This window comes from Pangasianodon hypophthalmus, chromosome 1, assembly GCF_027358585.1.
Source record: "Pangasianodon hypophthalmus isolate fPanHyp1 chromosome 1, fPanHyp1.pri, whole genome shotgun sequence".
Taxonomy (NCBI): domain Eukaryota; kingdom Metazoa; phylum Chordata; class Actinopteri; order Siluriformes; family Pangasiidae; genus Pangasianodon; species Pangasianodon hypophthalmus.
The window spans coordinates 25079344-25099266 of record NC_069710.1 but is presented as its reverse complement, the minus strand read 5'-3'; the positions used below and the strand labels follow the sequence as shown (position 1 = coordinate 25099266).

The following is a 19923-nucleotide window of genomic DNA, read 5'->3' as shown; positions in this document are numbered from 1 at the left end:
ATTAACCGGTGTATCCTGGTCAGAATCGCAGTGGATTTGTTCTACTTTACCAAACTATCCACACAATCACAGCTCTCTGTAAAATAATGCCGAGTCTATGTGTTGTGCTGTTTGCTTTATTACTGTATCAGGAAATGCCTCCAAGAAAAAAGAAGAATACAGGTAGCATGATTTATAGTGTGAATTGTCTTGTCAGAGACTGTTTTCAGCATAGAACTGTGTAGGTAACATAGTTTGGTAGACGCTATGATCAGGAAATATCTACAACGTTAAAGAAAGAAAAGTATACGAAAAAAACATGAATTTATGCACGTGCAAAATGAAGCGCGTGCTCACGGAAGCCCGGGTAGGCGCCACCGACACACACCACACACACACACACCACACACACACACATATAATATTCACACACTTCTTCACACATGCGGTCAATTTAGAGTCACTTGTATAATTACAAGTTTTATAAATCAAAAAATAAATAAATTAAATAAAATAAATTAAAAAATAAAAATAAAAACCTTTGTCATTCTCAGTTAAACAATGAGTAATAGAAAGTAGAGTATCTCTGCTTATGTACAGTAATTATAACCCGTTTCAGGTTTAGGCACACAGAGCTGATTGTGTGCACTTAAACTGAAAGTAGAAATAGCTCAAATTAATTCAGCTAAAATATGTAATAATAACTATTTTGGTTTTATAACATGAAAATCTGAACACTTTCAGAAAGTGTACACATGTATTGCACTTGTGGTTGCTAATCAGTGCCAAACTCTTCTAGCCTGCTCTGTGGACAATAACATCACCTGTGACAGCATGGGCAATGCCACACTGGACACTGCTGCATTTCATGACAAGTATGAACACTGCGATTGGACTTCTATAGACAAGGTAACTACAGATGTTATATCCCTTTTTTAAAGTAAGCTGAAACATATACAAGTTTGGTTGCAGTGCTAAATAGATGAAGTAATCACCATCCACTTTTATGTTTTCACATATCCTTTTTTTTTTCCACTTGTAGGATGACACAGTTCTTGAACTACTGACACCATCTCCAAATGTAAATGTCCAATGCAGCTTGCCTGAAATTCGCTTGAAGGTCCACTGTATCAGCCCAGAGGTGTAATAGCATGATTATTTTATTTGATAGCTATCTAGACTATTTGGATCAAAAGTACCTCTCAGGTTTATTTATTTAGATTTCACTAATTGAATTTTCTGTATTTCTTTTTCAGTATGTAGAACTTCTGGCCTGCTACAAGAGTGAGTACCCATCTACTCCCATTCTACTTTTTTCTTCAAATGGGGAGGGAAAAAATCTTACCAAATGCTGTTTCACATGAATTAATCAATCTTTTCTGACTTGCTTGCAGTTGGAAACAACATTGAACCCGGTACGCCGAGCCGTGCTGGAGAAAGTGAGTAGAACCTAAAAATAAGCCCATCCATTTTGCACATAGGAGTTTCATGGTGTTTATTTTCTGAGTAATGCTGGATAGTTGCAAGTCTATAACCTTTCTACATTCATTTGGCACCCAGTTTCTTTGACACATATCAGACTAAGTTTGCAATTATCAACTGCACTGCATTTCCCTGCTGAAAATCCATTTCAGTCTAGAAAGCTGAACAAAGATTTTGTCACTTATAATCCTGAATACCTCATTGTATTTTTATTTTGCATGGGTTTTAGTTCTCCATCAAAGTCAAGTGGCAGTGTTCGTACCTGTGTGTCTGTGGTGCTGGATGTACTTACTATAAAGCACTGAGTAAGTGTAAAATAATGACATTATGATGTTAGCATATGTTATTTAAAAGCATTTAGTCAGTGACTAAAATTACTTGCCATGTTTTATTTTCTCTATTTTGGTTGGCTACTGCTGTTTATACAGGTACTTTGTTCTTGCTTTACAGTAAAACATACATAACCACCAATGGTGATAGAAGTATGACCCCCACAAAAATGATGTTACATGCTTTATTTCAACTGCAAGAATGATTTTTAGTGTACCTTCTGGATTTCTAATATACTATATGGCCAGAAGTTTGTGGAAACCTCCCACCCATACAGCCCCGGATTATATTAGGGGCTCGAATGGTAGTACTACAAACTATGGATGGTAGTGCTCTACAACTGAAAATTTTCATACTGTCTAGAATTCACAGCAGATCGACACCTGCGGCGACCACCCGCATTCCTCACGCGCAACTGTACAGTGCTGTTTCATCTCACAGGGCTGAAACTTGGGTTAAAATCAACACCTGTCTGCACCTGATCAAAGTCAGACCTTCGTCTAAAAATGATTTAGAAACACGTTGGTTGTTGGCAGGGGCCAGGAATTAATTTCAAGAGGGATGAGGAAATATACTAAATAAAATAACCGTGTGATCTGTACAGTTCAGTTTTATCCTAAAATTACCCTAAATTTTATCCTAAAATAAAATCAAATAAAACATTGTTAGTAATACCAGACCATGATATCTCATTTGTTTGATGGGGAGTTAAATATGGAATTGTAATGATGACTTCCTAGACCTTTTATGAGCGTCATCACATGTTATACATATAGCTGAATGGTTTCTGTTATACCTTTTTGCTGTAACTGTCATATTATAGGTCTACTGTAGTTTCAAAGGCCTGGTTATTGGTTTTGGTAGAACCGATAATAATATATTAAAAATTAATAGCTTTAGTTTACACCCTTCAAAGGCTAAGAAAAATGCTGATGTGGCCCTTCTTTAAATGCACTTTTATAACCAGTGCTTGTCATGGTGAAACAGGTTGGGTCTCTTAGTTCCAGTGGAGGGAAATAATGCTATAGCAAACAAAGACTATTCTATAGATTCTATACAATTGTGTGATTCCAACTTTGTGGCAACAGTTTGGGGAAGTGTTGGGTGTCACATATGGGTGTGCTGGTCAGGTGTCCACATACTTTTGGTTTGTACTATACTATACTATACTATAGTTTATCTTGAATTTTCTTTGTTTTTCTTCAGAAGCATGAAGATGTTTGAAAATGCCCATGCTCTTTATTGCACCTTTCCTACTCTTATTCTTTTTCTGTGGTTTGCCTTTATAGAATGTGTATGAATTTTAACATTCTTTGGATTTTAGGACCTTGAATTTGATAAGAATATATATTCTAACATATTAGAAATTATGAACAAGTAAGAATAAGTATGGTATAGTAACTAATAGTATAATGAATATTTGAATATCCACATATATGCATATAATGGAAGTTTCCAGTTTATTAGGTACACTTATATATAATCTGCTGCACTTAACCACAGCATTGCTGTAGTTTTTAAACACTGGCTTCCATTGAGATGTGTGGAGTAGAGGGGATCTGTCAATTTGAGAAGAGCAACAGATGAGAGACTGCCAGTAATTCTGTATCTACTAACTGATTTATATGGTAAATAGCTTTCACTGGTGTGACTCTAAAGGGGAGCATGTATGAAGCACAGGGATTTTCCCTTTCTACAGCTAGTTCCTTTAGCCTGGACAGAATCGAGGAAAGGCAGCAGTGCAGTCAGGGAATCTTCCAGTTCAGGCTTGTTGCTTTTTTAAACCCCTATAGCCTCTCAGATTTGAGATCAGGAACTCCCTGGTTGGTAGCTGTTGTGTGATCTAACTGGAGGGTGGGAATTGGCTAAAGACTAAATTAGGAAGAAAACTGGGGGAAGAAAGTTTAAGTGTTTTTTACAGATCGCATAATATAAGCAGTCTGTTGAATGTATACTTCAGTACACATACAGTATGTATCTCATTGACAGCCATGTATCAAACGATTGATTTAGAGTAACTGGGATCCAGCTGTTTTGTGAAAGCTCCTGACAGCATAGAGGAAAGAGAAAATTATTATTATTACTATTAATTATTATTATTATTATTATTATTATTAATGTTGTTAATAATAATAATTATAATATTGTTTATATTTTTATTAATAAGAATAAATACCTGTATTTCAGGACCTTAATTATCCAAAAAATGTAAACAATACCACTGTTTTTCCAAGTATATTTGTATAGTGTTACAGTATACAAATACCACTTTACTCACACAATCAAATGCCTTAAGTGAGTAAGCACTGTTTGGAGGCTTACAATGCCAAATCACTATATCTTAAGGCACATATTTGTAATTGTAAAGCTGTGGAAGCTAATGCAATGACATGCTGTGCCAGTGAGGACACATATCATTCATTTATTAGTGGTTCAGACTGTTCAGGTCAAACGTATATACTGCACACAGCACATCCTCATACACAGGTAATGATTTAAATATTTGTGTGTTCATGCTGCGTTATCTTGACTATTTAATAGCTAAAATCTATCCCTTTTTTATTTTCATTCTTTCTGTTTTGTGACTTTCTATTTCTTTCATGCATGTAGAAATTTAAATAAATCAGAATGAAAGATGTGACTATGCTTCTTTTTGCTAAAAATGCAGTTCAATAACACAATGGCTGAATGATTACTGATTAAAGGTAGTGGTATCTGTGAGCATTCAGTGATTTCAGTTAGGGGACTTTTCAAGGAGTCACTTTTTAATGTAGACCAATATTATGTATTTATCTATTTGACATTTTATTAGTGAATTTTAAGCATGTTCTCTGGAAATGTCAGGTAAAGGCAAGTTAAAGTGAAGTTTGGGATTTTTATCTTAAACATTCTTAAAGGTCTATACAACACAAAAATGTTTAAAGGTCTTTGTGTCACCCACATATTTGAGAAAATATAGCATATACTGTATGTATTCATGAAGGGTTGCACTCCACCTGTATTGTCCTTAAGTCCTATTCTATATGCACATCAAAAGATTTATGCTCCTTCACATTCCTCCGTATTTTTTAACACCTCATTAAAAGCAGCCAGTTTTTTCAAAATTTTCTTCTGTATATTTAAGTGCAGTTGGGTTTATTACAGAAAAATGACCCATGTTTTAAAGAAAATGTTCCATACTTGTGCATAAGGTCCACAAGCTTTGTGAGAATACATTTTAATACAAAAATCCCTTTAAGATGTACAGCAGCAAGCATTCAGAAGCCACACTACCACATTAGCCACATCCCCCCAACAGCGGGGATTACCGTGCCCAAGAGGAAGGATTATAGCCATGTCTTACATTGCTTACAAGTACTTGTTGCTACACCAAAAAACTATTACTGACAATAAACCATTAATTTACACCATTGTCATAAAATATTAAATGGTGTTAGTTATTGTACTACTTCTATAAATGCACATACAAACAGTGTGCTGTGAAGGGTCTAATTTCCTTATATACTGAATAATATGCTCAAACCTGACCTTGACTCTATCAGAGTATGCTCAGAGTAAGACAAGCAGGCAGCAGCACATAAAGTCCAAATATTTCCATTAGCATGAAAAGTGTGTCAGGTATATAGTCACATACAGGATGAATTCAAATTCAACTTGTATTATCATAACTATGAAGAAAAGTGATTAATTATTAGTTGCAAAACCACACAGTTATTAATCATTAATGAAAATACCACACTTTTTTTTTTATTTGTCACATATACATTATAGTATAGTGAACTTCTATTCTTCACACTACCACTCTCTTTTCCTATTTATTGTGTAGTTTACCAACCCTCATAAGATATATCATATATTACTTATTAACATCATTAATACATATATAAATATTTATGTGTAAAATGGTGAGCACCCCCCACATTGTGGGCCAGGCCACCAAAAAAAAAGTGGTAAAACTAGCAGTGGTGTAGATCATTCTTCATAGCACCAATAACCCCACAGCACCAGCCACCAATTCAGAGTCACTGGTAGAGGATGAAGATGAAGCTGTGAAGAAAGAGGAAGAGACACAAGCTACAGGTTATGTTCGCAGTGATGTTAACTGCCTCATGCTTTGACAAAAACTAGGCTAGCAAGCATATTACATTTTTTTCTATTGTACTGTATCTTTTTTGTTCTATTTGACATTGACTCATTGCTTAGGCCATGCAAGTTGTGATACAGGTCTTATAGTTTTGAGGTAGCACCAGTCAATGAGACAAATGCCAGGGTTGAATGAATTTTTGCCCCAGTCAGTCCCTGCGTCAGCTACTGTTAAATTATAATAGATTTCTACAAAGTAAATAACAGTATTACCCACTCATCAATCAAGTAGGTAAAGAGGAGATTAAGTTAGTATTGTTGTATGGCTCTTTTGTTGTATAAGATCTTAACTCTAGTTGCCTAAAATATAAATTATTGGTATTGAATACATTTAGGCAGATAAAGATATGTGGCTTTTGCTTTTTGTCTCAGAGGCTGTTGTTTATTAATAATTCCTAGACACACATTTAAGGAGGTAAAAAGAAGGCGTGAATATGACTTAGATTCTAAAAAAGATGAGTGATTACAAGACAATGCAGCAGTAAATGTGCCGTAGTGTATAAGGAAGATATGGGTCAAATTCACTCATTTACTTCTGAGTATTGCAAATAACAAAGACAGTCTCAGAATGTGTAATTAGTATTGCTGTATGACTCTACAGCTCTTAATTATAGTTGCCTAAAATCTCAGTTAGATTAGATTCTAATCTAATTAGATTAGATTCTAATAAAAGATTCTAATAAAAACAAGACAATGCAGCAGTAAATGTGGGGTAGTGTATAAGGAAGACATGGGTCAAATTCAGTTATTTCTTCTCAAGTATTGCAAATGTGTGATGCTTTTGAAATCTTTTAGTAGGAAGAAAAAAACTGGGCAGTAACGTTTCCTCTCAAGCTGCATATCAAAACCTGTCATAGCAGTAGTTCAAGTCTCAGGCTGCTTTTACAAGCAATAGAGGAAGTCATGTGTTAATCCAAAACCCCCAAGAGTAAGTATCTACTTTGAGTGTGTATGTCTGAGAGAGAAAGAGGGCTTTGGCGATGGCAGAAGAGTCACCAAAGAAAAAACAAAGTAATGAAATATACTGCATGATATACACTTGGCATTGGGAACACATTGTCTTGGTAGCTCATCATGTCTGCTGTAGCAAGAGGTTGTCCACCACTTTGCTCTGAGGCTGTTTCTAATGATTTAACCTTCAGTTTAAGATAATACAAGCTGAGATTAAGAATTATTCATCCCAGTGGGAAATTTCTTGCCAACACTTGCTCTATATAGGTATATATACACAGAAGAAACCGAAAATTACTACAAAACAGCAGAATGTGTAGAAAGTATAAAAATAGCCCTGGAAAAGAAAAAAAAAAAAGAACAAACAGTATAAAATAAATAAAATAAAAAGTAAATTAATTAAGATAAAGTAAAATAAAAAATAAAATAAAACACTATATATGGAATATAGTGATATTACCCTAGTTCTAAAGTGACCAGAATAAAGTGACTGAATCCAAAGTGACAAGTTACATGAGTAAAAGTGACCAGTGAAGTAAAAGTGCAGAGTGGACCTCCAAGTTACTGGATTATGAGTTTACCAGTTACACTTAGTTTTCTCATACAGAGCTACAGAGGATCGTATTGGTGTGGGCCCACACATGTTCTCTAAGTGTGTAACTGGCAACCCCCTCACTTAGTCAAGGTCAGAAAGAGACACTCGTGACTTTTAAGGCTTGTAACATTTTTCTCTTTTCTAGCATTCCACATCAATAAATCCTCCCCTGGTTTGGGTAATGTAGCTAACTTTTGGTATACTGTCTGTAACCAGTTATTTGGATTTAATTACTGTCCATGTCTCATATAACACAGAGAAACTGTCTGCACAAAAGTTCAGCTACCCTACATATTGATGGTTTTCATTTTCAAACTGACACAAGGTCTCTAAAAGCTTCTTGTAACATTGTGCTTGTTTAAAATCCCATTCCAATGTTGCCCCCTTGCCGCTATAACAGCCTCCACTCTTCTGGGAAGGGTACCATTACATCTTGGACTGTGGCTGTGGGAATTTCCCATTCAGCCCCATGAGCATTAGTGAGGCTTGACACTGATGTCAGATGAGACGGCCGGACGTACAGTCGGCATTTCAATTCATCCCAAAGGTGTTCAGTGGGGTTGAGGTCAGGGCTTCCTGCACTCCAACCTTGGCAAACAATGTCTACATGGAGCGCGCTTTGTGTACAGGGGCATTGTCATGCTGGAACAGCTTTAGGCCTCTTAGTTCCAGTGAAGGGAAATCTTAATACTACAGTATACAAAGACATTCTAGAAAATGTGTGCTTCCAACTTTGTGGCAACAGTTTGGGGAAGAATCACATATGATGTGATGGTCAGGTGTCCACATACTTTTGGCCATATAGTGTATATATAATTGAACAGTTGATAACTTCAGGTTGATGCAACTCTAATGATGCTCATTTCAAGTTCCATTTGACACACTTAGCACTGTTTGACTTTATGGTTTACAGTTATAGAAGAGAAATGATTTATAATCACACTATCCAGTGTCACCCAGATGAGGATGGGTTGTTTTTATATCTTGGTTGGGACCAAATGACCCCACATGGATAGGAATATGTTGCTGTTTTGACCTTGTGGGTGTTTTTTTAATACTGCATCTTTTAATAAAAAAAAAAAGATCCAAAAGATTTCCTTTTGTTAGATGAGATGTTTGGTGTGTGTGTTTTCACAGAACACTGGCCTTGGCAGGGAAACAGCTTGTTTGCTCAAGACCTATAAGTTTCACAGGGAGGAAAGTAGTTCACACTGGTGGATGCCTTCCCCTTCCTGATGATTGCAGAGGAACAAGAGCAGGCCGAAGAGACACTCTCCTTGCTCTTTTTAGGCATGAATGGCATTCTGTGTCTGAGAGAAAAATGCAGAGAGAAACACATGAGGAAAACAATATGGCTTAACAAGGTCACTGCAAACCATTTCACTTTTTATTTATTAATATTTGATCTTCCTCTGGGTTATTTTATTGTTCTTCATATTCACTTTACACCTGAGATATACATCATTTAATGTTATTATTTGTGATAATTTAAATGACTATGCTCTGTTTTCACTTTTAAGCACTTTGAGCTGTATTGTGTACAAAATGTGTTGTATAAATAAGGCATATTAGGAATGCATATATAAATCTGATGTCCTGGAATATTTTAGGGACAAAATATGGAAAGACATAGCAGGAAATAATAATTGTGAGAAGGGGTAGCCTAAGGTTGTACCTGGAGAAAACATGATTGTAAGTTCAAATCCCAGGACTACCAGTGGGCCATGTGTGGGCTCCTTTAACCCCACTATTGCTCAGCTCTGTCACTGGCCTGTGCTCTAACATGAAGGAATAGTTTTATGAAGCAGAAACTGAACTAAGAAAGGGCAGAAGTACCTGAGAGAGCAGACGGAGAGCACAATGATGGTGATAAGAAGACAGACTCCCACCACCCACAGCACATACACCCACATTACACCATCACTGTCATCAGCAGGCCTAATCTCTATCACACCAGAGAGAGAGAGAGAGAGAGACGGAAAGAGAGACAGGGATTGTGAGATGTAGAGGAAAGATACAAGCATAATGGTTACATTACTGATGATGTCATTTTCCTTTCAGTGTAGTACTCTCTTGAACAACGACACAACGAAATAACACAATTAACTTAAAATTAGCTTCAGCACAAACCCATATTGTACCACATTCAGTACCACAAATGAAAATAATACCTGTATTGGATCTACTTGTGTTTCAGATCAGATATAATGTTTAGATTCTTATAAAAATCATATTTCCAAGGGGAAAACCTCACAAGTTAGTTTTATTTGAGACTTTTCACTAACATAAGTGTTTAGCAGTGGTGGCCTGTCCAAAGGGACAGGTGGGGTTCTGACCCACCATTTATATCAGGCGTTCAACAAACCTTTACAACTCCATACACAGGTGACAAGAAAATGGTGTGACATGAAAACAGAGGAGAAAAAAAGATCTACACTGTATCCAGGTGATCAAGCACATCACACAGGGAAATTGCTATTTTAAAATTGTTTCGGTCGACATGCTAGAAGTGTTGTACAGTGTTAAAAAATAGATGCTGTGGCAGGCGGAACCGATTTACAAGCCAACTTTCATCCTCCGAAAAAAATCACACCAGTCATTTCCTAAGCATAACCTTAATCTTCCCTCAGCTGAGGCATTTGTTTACGGCTTACAGCTATGTGCAGACAGACCGGCCCATCCTCTGTTTATATACTCTTTATACATTTCTTTTGTTATAATTGAATGACTAGTTTTATTCGTCTTAATTTATGGGTTTGTGTTGGCCCACTTTCTAAATTTTTAATTTTTAATAATTTTTAGTTTTAATATTCTTTAATTAATGCCAATTAAACGACTGGGTTTCACAAAAGTTTCTTGATGAAATTCTTAATCCCTGACGTAGCATGAGGATGTGTTTTTGAGAGACACTAAAAAACACTTCTGTAAGTTGCTCTGGATAAGGGTGTCTGCCAAATGCTGTAAACGTAATAAAAATAAGCAACTGAAATTTGAAAGTATATTCCATACACCTCCCAAAAAATGCCTGTAGGTGGACTGTCTATTCTAAATTGCTCCTATGTGTCATTAAGTGAATATGTGTCTGGTATCCCAATTAAGGTTTAGAGGAAGTGCTAAAATGAGAGTAGTGATAATGCACATTCAGAAAACATCAGAATATAGATCTCACGGTTCTCAAAACTGATAGCATAGCACACCTTCATGCCAACATGTTATTTGGAAGCCTTTTCAGGAGCTTCTAGTAATATCAAAACACAAATGTATCATTAAACCACTCAGTTCCTCCTACAACTCAAAGATTGTGACATGATCACTACATTTACGGTTTAGAAAAGACTACTGACATTTTTTGTCAATAGCTTGTTGGAGGCACTGATAACAAAACCTCTACAACTCTATAACTGTGATCCTTGGGGATTTTTTTCCTCCCCCCTATGTGTATGTGTGTGTGTGTTTGGAGAGGTAGAACTTACCAGACTGGTATTAATGTCAGGGGCAACAGTGGTTTCAGGAGCTATGAAGACAGACACACATTTTTATGTTATAAAGTGGGCTTGTTTTGTTTCTGGGCTTGAATTTGTATCTTATGTCCCCATTTTGATTACTATATGCAATAATTTTGTAATCTTTTCTTTTTCTAATCTTCAACTGTCCAGTTTTGATGAGTCTGTGCCCACTGTAGCCTCAGATTCGTGTTCTTGACTGACAAGAGTGAACCCGATGTAGCCTTCTGCTGTTATAGCCTAAAGGTTCAATGTGTTGTGCATTCTGATATGCTTTTCTGCTCACCATGGATGGAACATGTGGTTATCTGAATTACAATAGCCTACCTGGCAGCTTGAACCAGTCTGACTATTCTCCTCTGACTTCTCATCAGCAAGGTGTTTCTGCCCTCAGAACCCCCATTCACTGGATGGTTTTAGTTCTTCATAACATTCGGGGTAAACTTTAGAGACTGATGTGCAAATCCCAGGACTTCAAACAACTTCTGAAATACTCAAGCTAGCCCATCTGGCATCAACAACTATCCTATATTCAGTGCTGCCATATGATTGGCTGATTGGATAATTGCATGAATATGCACCTGGAAAGCTGAGAGGAAAGTATAGAAGCCCCAGCTGTTGCTATATAACAACAACAATAAGAAGAACATCATTAATAATAATAATAATAATAATAATAATAATAATAATAATACTTGTATTTCAAGGCCTTAAGTGAAACCTAAGAAATGTAAACAATTTTTTAAACTATAGTATAAATCTGTGCATTTTAGTGCATGTTTTAGCAACAATAATCATTTTGAAAAATTTCAGTGGCAACACCTAACTGAAAATTGTACTAGAAATGAAACTAGAATCCAACAGTCACATTAATGGGCTGTAGAATCCTGGCATGGATGGGTGGGAAAGAGGAAGACTCAGTAGGCAGGTGGAATTTCAGCAGAGCTCAGGCTCACGTTTATTTTTTTCACTGTGCTTTTCAGCACACTTTCAAATACTCAACATAATCAAACCACTGGAAAAGTTTTCTCTCTCTCTCTCTCTCAATTCAAATTCAAAGGTTGCTTTATTGGCATGACAAATATTAACATTTGTATTGCCAAAGCTGGGATACAGAGTTTGGGAACAAATCACAAAATAATGACAGAAATAATTAGATAGAAACAAAATGTACATACATTCAACAATAGTCAAAAAGTAGCACTAGTGATGAAACTCATAGAATCCTGAGAATAAAAACAGAATACCAAGTAGAATAGTGTGTGTGTGTGCGTGTCTGTGCATGTATGTGTGTGTGCGTGTGTGCATGTTATATACATATGAGATGACGTGGTCAGTCACTGTCCCTTACAGTGGCAGGTGTGTGTACTGTGCTGCTAGTGTGCAGCTCTCTTTGTGCTCCCCAAGGACGTGGGGCAGTTTCTCAGGGCCTGAGAGGCAATTAAAATTAGGGAAGATTTTGTTCATTTTGGTGAAGAATTCAGTTCGAATGTGGTTATATTTAGTGCATTCAGTGCACTGCAGCTCTGTCTCTATTTTATTTAGCAACCACTGCTGGCACATTCTCTGCTCTTGGGGTAGCCAGGACTGTCTGGCAGCTCGTCTCGATGGCCAAGCAATGCTCCCTATGTATATCGTTAAGGTGTTTCTCAGTTTTGGATCAGTCACTGTGCTCAGATAATCTGCCACAGTGTACTGTCTGTTTAGGGCCAGATAACACTGCATTTTACTTTGGAGTTTAGTTTGGTTTTACCAGTAGTTTACTTTCAGTGTTGGTGTAATTTGGTAAATTCTAATTAGGTTTGGAAATTTCTTCTGTTCTTGAGTCTTTATAGTGTTTGTGTGTAGTGGTGTGAGTGTGTGTTAATGGGGTTGTAGAGCAGTGACTCTTTTTAAAAAAAATAAAAAAATAAAAATAAAAACTCCCTAGTTTCTGTAAGTCATAACTGTGTGTGGTGTGTAATAAATGCCATGTGAGGAACAATGAATTGTACATTGGTGCTCAATGTACATATCAAAAACTACATTTTTAAATACAGACCCACCTCCTGGAACACACTGTTTATGCACTTCTGACTACTCAACACTATTCACAAGTAATTTGTCTCCATGAAAAAAAATTAAAAACATACAGAGGAAATGACCTCTGTGTCCTCACTGGTAGCTATAGGCATGCTTATATGACTGCCACTGAAAGCTACGCTAGCTGTGAGCCAGTGATTTCAGATATAGGGATTTTTTTTAAGGAGACACATTTCAAGGCTGTTGGTAAGGTTTGTTCTCAAGGGATTACATGAGGGCAGCTTGTCAGCTTGACCTACTGACACGCCAGCATCAGATAATATTGGAGACATATAATATTGTACTAACATACTCTAGTGAAAGTCCCAGTATGAAAGAAATACAGCGTTCAATCACAGGGGAAAACCAAATTGCTCAATACTAACACATTGGTAATCTTCTTTTCTTAGCCAGTAGCACTTTTGTTAATAACGGTATTTAAAACACCTATGGAGACCTACTAAACAAACATAAAAATATTATTCATTTATCTATTTTACATTACTTTGCTGAATTTTAAGCACGTTCCCTGGAAACTTAAAGTGAAATTGTTTGGGATTTTCAACTCAACATTTATCACCGGCCTGGAAACCAGTTATTTCTCATATGTAGGGAAATGTAGACTACCGCACAGGAAGCATCTATTTCCACAACACAGCATCAGCTTATTAGGTCACCGTTACTTCGAACAATTTTCTTCTCACTTGCTTTCAGGGCCTTGCACAGACATTTTGGGGGGCAGGTGCTCAAGAGGAAAAAAAGGGCAATTCATATCTTGAGGTTTCCGGGCATTTTTATTAATTTTGGTGGCATTTCCGACCCTGCACGACGCTATTTTACGCCAACGCCAGACTAGCTAGCTTGTTGTTAAACTTAATGGAGGGCTATTGCCCAAGTTAGGCTGGCTGTACTGACATGTTTTATTAGTGGTTTAACTTCACAGCCTGTCTGGCAGCAGTGACGTCAGGACAGGAGGACGCGGCTGTGGGATTTGCGCACGTTCACTGTGGAGGCTGTGAAGAGGGAGGAACAGGGGCTCGTGCGGTCTCGCAGAGTTACAGCTTAAATCTGCAGTTGTCGGGCACACGCTTAATTGAGAATTGATGCCATGGGCCAAATTTAAATAAAAATTAAAATATAAAGTTAAAAAAAGAAAAAAAAGGCTTGCAAAAAGGGCAGGTGCTGGGGTCTATCTGTGCATGTGCCTGACTGCTCTCTTTGGAAAGACATTTGTGAGTTGTTGCTTCCCGTCCCTTGTTTTTCTTTTACGTCTTCTCCTACTCTTTCCTTATATGGTATCCCGGTTTTTATTTGGACACGTGCGCATCGCGACTCGAAATATCACCACACTCGGATGACTGCTTCTCGCCGCCTACGACCAATCAAATCATCCAAATTGCGCGCACGCTGCGCGCGTGGGAGGCGTACACACGTGTGCCGGAGCTTGTCCACCAGATGAGGAACAAACAGAAGCAGCGCAGACGCGGTATACGCACAATTTCCCAGCAATAATTCATTTCAGGATCTTCAAGGGACCCTCACATGCCATGTGTACTCAGTCACTTAGCAACTGCCTGTTGCTCTTCTCAATGGTCCCATTCTTCTTCTGTATATTGTCAGCTAGCTGTCTGGCTTCACAAAAAAAAAAAAAAAACTGTTCTAGTGAGCACTCCCTTCCTCCCTTCTACTCATTCCTCCTCTCACTCAAATATTCACCCAAACCCACTGTAGTCTTTGAAATTATGCTTCCACCTCTGTGATATAGAACCTGGTGGGGCTTTACCAGTATTCAAACCATGAAATCTCACTACATGTTTTATTTTCACTTGAAGGACAACCACCAGCTCACATGTACCAGTGAAACAGCAGTATGTGACCCTGGCTAACAGAGAGTTTAGTCATTTCTTGTTCTCAACTGCCAGTTGAAATTAAAATCTGAACTGTTATAGTTAAGCAATATTGGTTGCTATAGTTTGACAGGTTGTGCTGTAATAATTGGTGTTCTAATATCTTGATCCATGGGCCCCTTTTTAAATTTGAGCACCTGCCCCCTATAAAAGTCTCTGCACAGCCCTGGCAAAGAGTAAAAATTAGATTAACAAGGAAAGAATCTGTTCTTCCTGACAAAAAGAAAAAGCTTTTGTCTTTAACAATCTTACATTATACATTTAACCATAACAGCAGCTTCCTGCAGTCAAACACAAATAGCTCACTAAACCAGAAATTAAAAGCTAAGCTATGAGAGCAGCACTAGTAAACTGTGAAGTGACTTTTATACCTAATTTTTCTTCCAATTGTTACCAATACCCCAAAAATAAGATTTAAGGTTTCCTTAAATCTAACAATCTGGGAATGTGAGGGCAAACAAATCATTATTATTATTATTATTATTTACTTTGTCAGATTATTCTCATTGCACTTTGTAACCTTTACTAAGATACAGAGTTAAGTAATTCCTTGGTACCCTTAAGTCTGGATGGGCCTGTTAAAGCATGCATTAAATAGTTTGTAACTCAGAGCAAATAGATGCTTTACACACAAGGAATTAAATAAAATATGCAAAAAATGGAATTAACAGAACTGAGCAACAACAAAAAAATCTGCATGTGTTAATACAAATAGAGCACTCAAACCATAATTATTTATATTTTATTTTTAAAAATCTTTATAACATTTCATGTCTCAGAGGCTGTTTATTAATAATTTAAGTTACTATATGTAATAAGTTACTACTGTATGTCCCTTAGTCTGTCAACTATAGATCATTACAATCGAATTTTATATATTGCAATTACTCATTCCTTTTGAGGAAGGGTGAGTTTATCAAAACCTTTTGCTAGGCTACACAGGAAGCAAAGTTTCCTCCCCAGCTGCAGTTCAAAAGTCTGAGACTGCGCTGGCGAAAACCCACCGTGTGTGTGTGGGTGTGTGTGTGTGCGCGCGTGTGCGCATGTGTGGTCAAGTCCAAAAATTTCCTAAACGGATGAAGAGACTTGCTGTTGAGCATTCAGTCGAAAGTAAATCTATATACAGTGATTAAAATAATCTGCAGTAGATCTAGCGTAAGGTTGTGAGGCCTTAAGGGAACAGCTGCCTGTTTTGTTAGATAGGCACTAACAACACCAATATATGAAATCAGCAGCAGCAGCCGCATGGAAGTTAAACAGGTCCTATACATATAGATTGTGTATTTATATATTCATTCATTATTTCAGTAGTTTGAATATAGTCAAGTTGTCCATTATTCCTAGCATTAGAGGGACATTTGGTCCTTAATAAAATATTAAAAACATGTTTTTAAAGTCTTTGTAAGGACCAACAGTCCTTAACATGTAAAATTAGGCAGAGATATCTCAGAGCAGGTTTAATACTGGTTTATCTTTGAGAGCAAAAGCCACAACTAATGAGACTAAAACATGAGAAAGTAATATTCTCATAGTCTGCTTGAAATGGTGATATTTGTCAGATTGTCTGTTAAAATCATCTATTGTTCTTTTAAACTTCTATAAATAAATTCCATGTCACCTTATGGTGTGGCAGGTCAACTCATAAATAACACACATTAGGCTTGACAGTGCATCTGGAAGAAAAAAAAAAAAAAAAAAAAGAGTGGGGCACTTAACAGAGTCAGATAAGTTGTCACATGACACCCAGTCACATCCAGAGGCAGTACGCCCTTCCTCCAGTGGAAATGATGTGTGAAATCTGAATGCAAGTGGTCACATTAGACGCATTCATAATGCCAGGTGTGAACAGCCATGCATCTTAACTGTCCACTTGCGATCGGATCACTCAAGATAGACGTAAATACCAGGTGTGAACAGGCCCAAAGATATTTCTTCTGATAACACATGTACTACCATCCATGACTATTAAATATAAGATAACAAACTGGGATGCAGAAAGCAGTTACTCTCTGACAAACAGGTATACAATGATAATGGACTAATACAGTTAGGTCCAGAAGTATTTGGACAATGACAGAGTTTTTGTGATTTTGCCTTTATACACCACCACAATGGATTTGAAATAAAACAATCAAGATGTGATCGAAGTGTAGACTTTCAGCTTTATTTTAAGAGGTTCCACAAAAATATGGCATTTACTATTTAGGAATTACAGCCATTTTCAGCAAAGTACTTCATTTTCCGGGGCTCAAAGGTATTTGGACAAAGTGACATAATTGTAAATAACCATAATTTTAATACTTGGATGAAAATCCTTTGCAGCCAATGACTGCCTGAAGTCTGGAGCCCATGTTCTCAAAACTCAAATTCTGAGTTTCCTTCACTGTAGCCACCTTCAGTTGCTGCTTGTTTGTGGGTCTTTCTGCCTTCAGTCTTGTCTTCAGTAAGTGAAACGCATGCTCTATTGGGTTGAGATCAGGCGACTGACTTGGCCATTGAAGAATATTCCATTTCTTTGCCTTCAAAAAGTCTTGAGTTGCTTTCGCAGTATGTTTAGGGTCATTATCCACCTGCACTGTGAAGCGGCATCCTATCAGTTTTGTAGCATTTGGCTAAATGTGAGCAGAGAGTATAGCCCTATACACCTCAGAATTCATTTTGCTTCTTCTGTTAGCAGTCACATCATCAATAAACACCAGTGAGCCCGTTCCATTGGCAGCCATACATGCCCATGCCATAACACTGCCTCCACCATGTTTGACACATGATGTGGTATACTTTATTATCATGAGCTGTTCCTTTCTTTCGCCATACTTTTCTCTTCCCATCATTCTGGTACAAGTTAACCTTGGTTTCATCAGTCCAAAGAATCTTATTCCAGAACATGGGAGGCTTTTTTTTTTTAGATGTTTTCTGGCAAAGTCTAATCTGGCTTTCCTATTCTTGAATGTTACCAGTGGTTTGCACCTTGTTGTAAACCCTCTGTATTTACATTCATGAAAGCGTCTCTTGATTGTAGATTGTAGATTATTTATGTTATTTATGTTATTTTTTCAGCCTAATGATGGCCTACTTCACTTACATTGAGATCTCCTTGGACCTCATATTGGTAGCTCCAGTCGAACAGCTGCCAAATGCGAACTCAATGCCTGATATCAACTCCAGACCTTTTATCTGCTTCATTTGTCTTGAAGTAACAAGGGAATGGACCGCACCTGGTCAATTAACTTCTTGTCAGTGAAATGTCCAAATACCTTTGAGCCCCGGAAAATGAAGTACTTTGCTTAAAATGGCTGTAATTCCTAAATGGTAAATGCCATATTTTTGTGGAACCTCTTAAAATAAAGCTGAAAGTCTACACTTCGATCACATCTTGATTGTTTTATTTCAAATCTATGTGGTGGTGTATGAAGGCAAAATCACAAAAACTCTGTCATTGTCCAAATACTTCTGGACCTAACTGTGTATGTCAGTACTATTAGGCCCAGCAGGTTAAATAAACTGAATATTTTACATTTCTTTATTTGGCAGCTGCTCTTATTCAAACTGACATCACTGTATGCTATAAGGATTTGATTCAACTTTTGGTTTACTTTTTCAATTTTTGAGTCCTGTTCTGATAATTATAGATGTACTGGAAATATTTATTTAAAAATTAAAAAAAAAAAAAAACCTTAGTGCTTTGAGTTCAGAGCACCAGTTGTGTCATCTGAAATTTGTCACCATTGTGGGGGAAAACGTACCAAATGAAACAATGCTAGACTGTAAAAGCACTAGCCATTGAAATGAATTATATTATTCCCAACTAACAACTGTTAGATTTTGTTAGCACATGATCTTGCCATTAGACATCAAGGTTTCATTTGTGATGTCAATAACAATTTAATCAAGCATTCTTGATGCATGAAACGAAAGGCCAATTTGCAGCACTAGAGCAGATTCAGTGTCTGCAACAAGCTGTGTGTTAAACTGGGCACAATTCAAATCAGTCTCTTTAAGTCTATATACAGTATGCTCTGACAAATTCTCCCTGGCAGCACAAACTTAGGCTGCATTTGTGGTGCCTTGTAAGTGGTAATTTGCACATTTTAATAACATCATTTCTTACCTCAGGATGTTCAACATGCAAAGTGGGGAAAAAACATGGATAATAAACATGGACAATAGTTAGCTTCAGCAATAAGCTAGCTAGCGGAAAATAGCAAGTAGTGTTAGCAACAAGCTAACTGGCTAACATTAGTGATAACTCTAATGTTGATGATTACCTTCTCAAAACAGTGATTAGCATGGTCAGTGTTATAGATTTAACCAAGTATATATGTAAAGCCAATATTGCTATAAACTAATTTAAAAGTAGATAAGGAGTACCTACTACTGTTCACAGTGTGCACAGTCATGTTGATTTGACCTCATTCCATAAACGTGCAAGGAACTGGTAGTAACTCAAAAAAACAGACTACCCCAAGTTGATGACATCTGACATTTCAAGTTGAGGGGGCGTTTTCAGTTTTTATCAGTTGTTGGTGGAAACGTTGCCTCGAATACAGCATAACTTCCAGGCTAGAAGAAAGACAAAAGACAAAAGCCTTTACATTAGACCCGTGTTTCCCAAGTCAATTTCCAGAGACCCAAAGATTATTTCACATTTTTTTCCTCTCTCTCTCAGCTCCCATCACAACTGCACTAGTCAAGAGCACTAAATTCCTCATTCAGTTGTGTTTGGAGTTGTATCTGGACATCCCCCCCGAGCGTATTAGTAGTTTAGCCAGTCATCTTGCTTTGATGACAAGTCAGTGACAAATCAATGGACTTATGTGACATCCCATAGCAAATATGCTATTAATAATACACAGTAGTATTTAATAATAGAAGAGAACAGTGAAATGTGAAGCAGTGAAATGTGTCTAAAGTCAATGATAATTATACTAGTAATAACTGTTGTTGTTTAATTTATAGTGGATTACTATAAAAG

General features: G+C 37.0%; 1 long non-coding RNA gene across 2 annotated transcripts in view; it reads right to left on the bottom strand.

The window, feature by feature from the left end:
- Positions 1 to 4756: 4756 nt before the first annotated feature.
- Positions 4757 to 19923, bottom strand: part of LOC117596840 (uncharacterized) — a 28970-nt gene continuing 13803 nt past the window's right edge. Inside the window, exons 2-5 of one of the 2 annotated variants that reach the window (XR_004577823.2) lie at positions 19320 to 19511; positions 10954 to 10994; positions 9317 to 9425; positions 4757 to 8790 (exon numbers count right to left, since the gene is read on the bottom strand). This is a non-coding gene — a long non-coding RNA (uncharacterized LOC117596840). The remainder of the gene's footprint in view (positions 8791 to 9316; positions 9426 to 10953; positions 10995 to 19319; positions 19512 to 19923) is intronic. The other variant, XR_004577822.2, reaches the window with a different exon arrangement.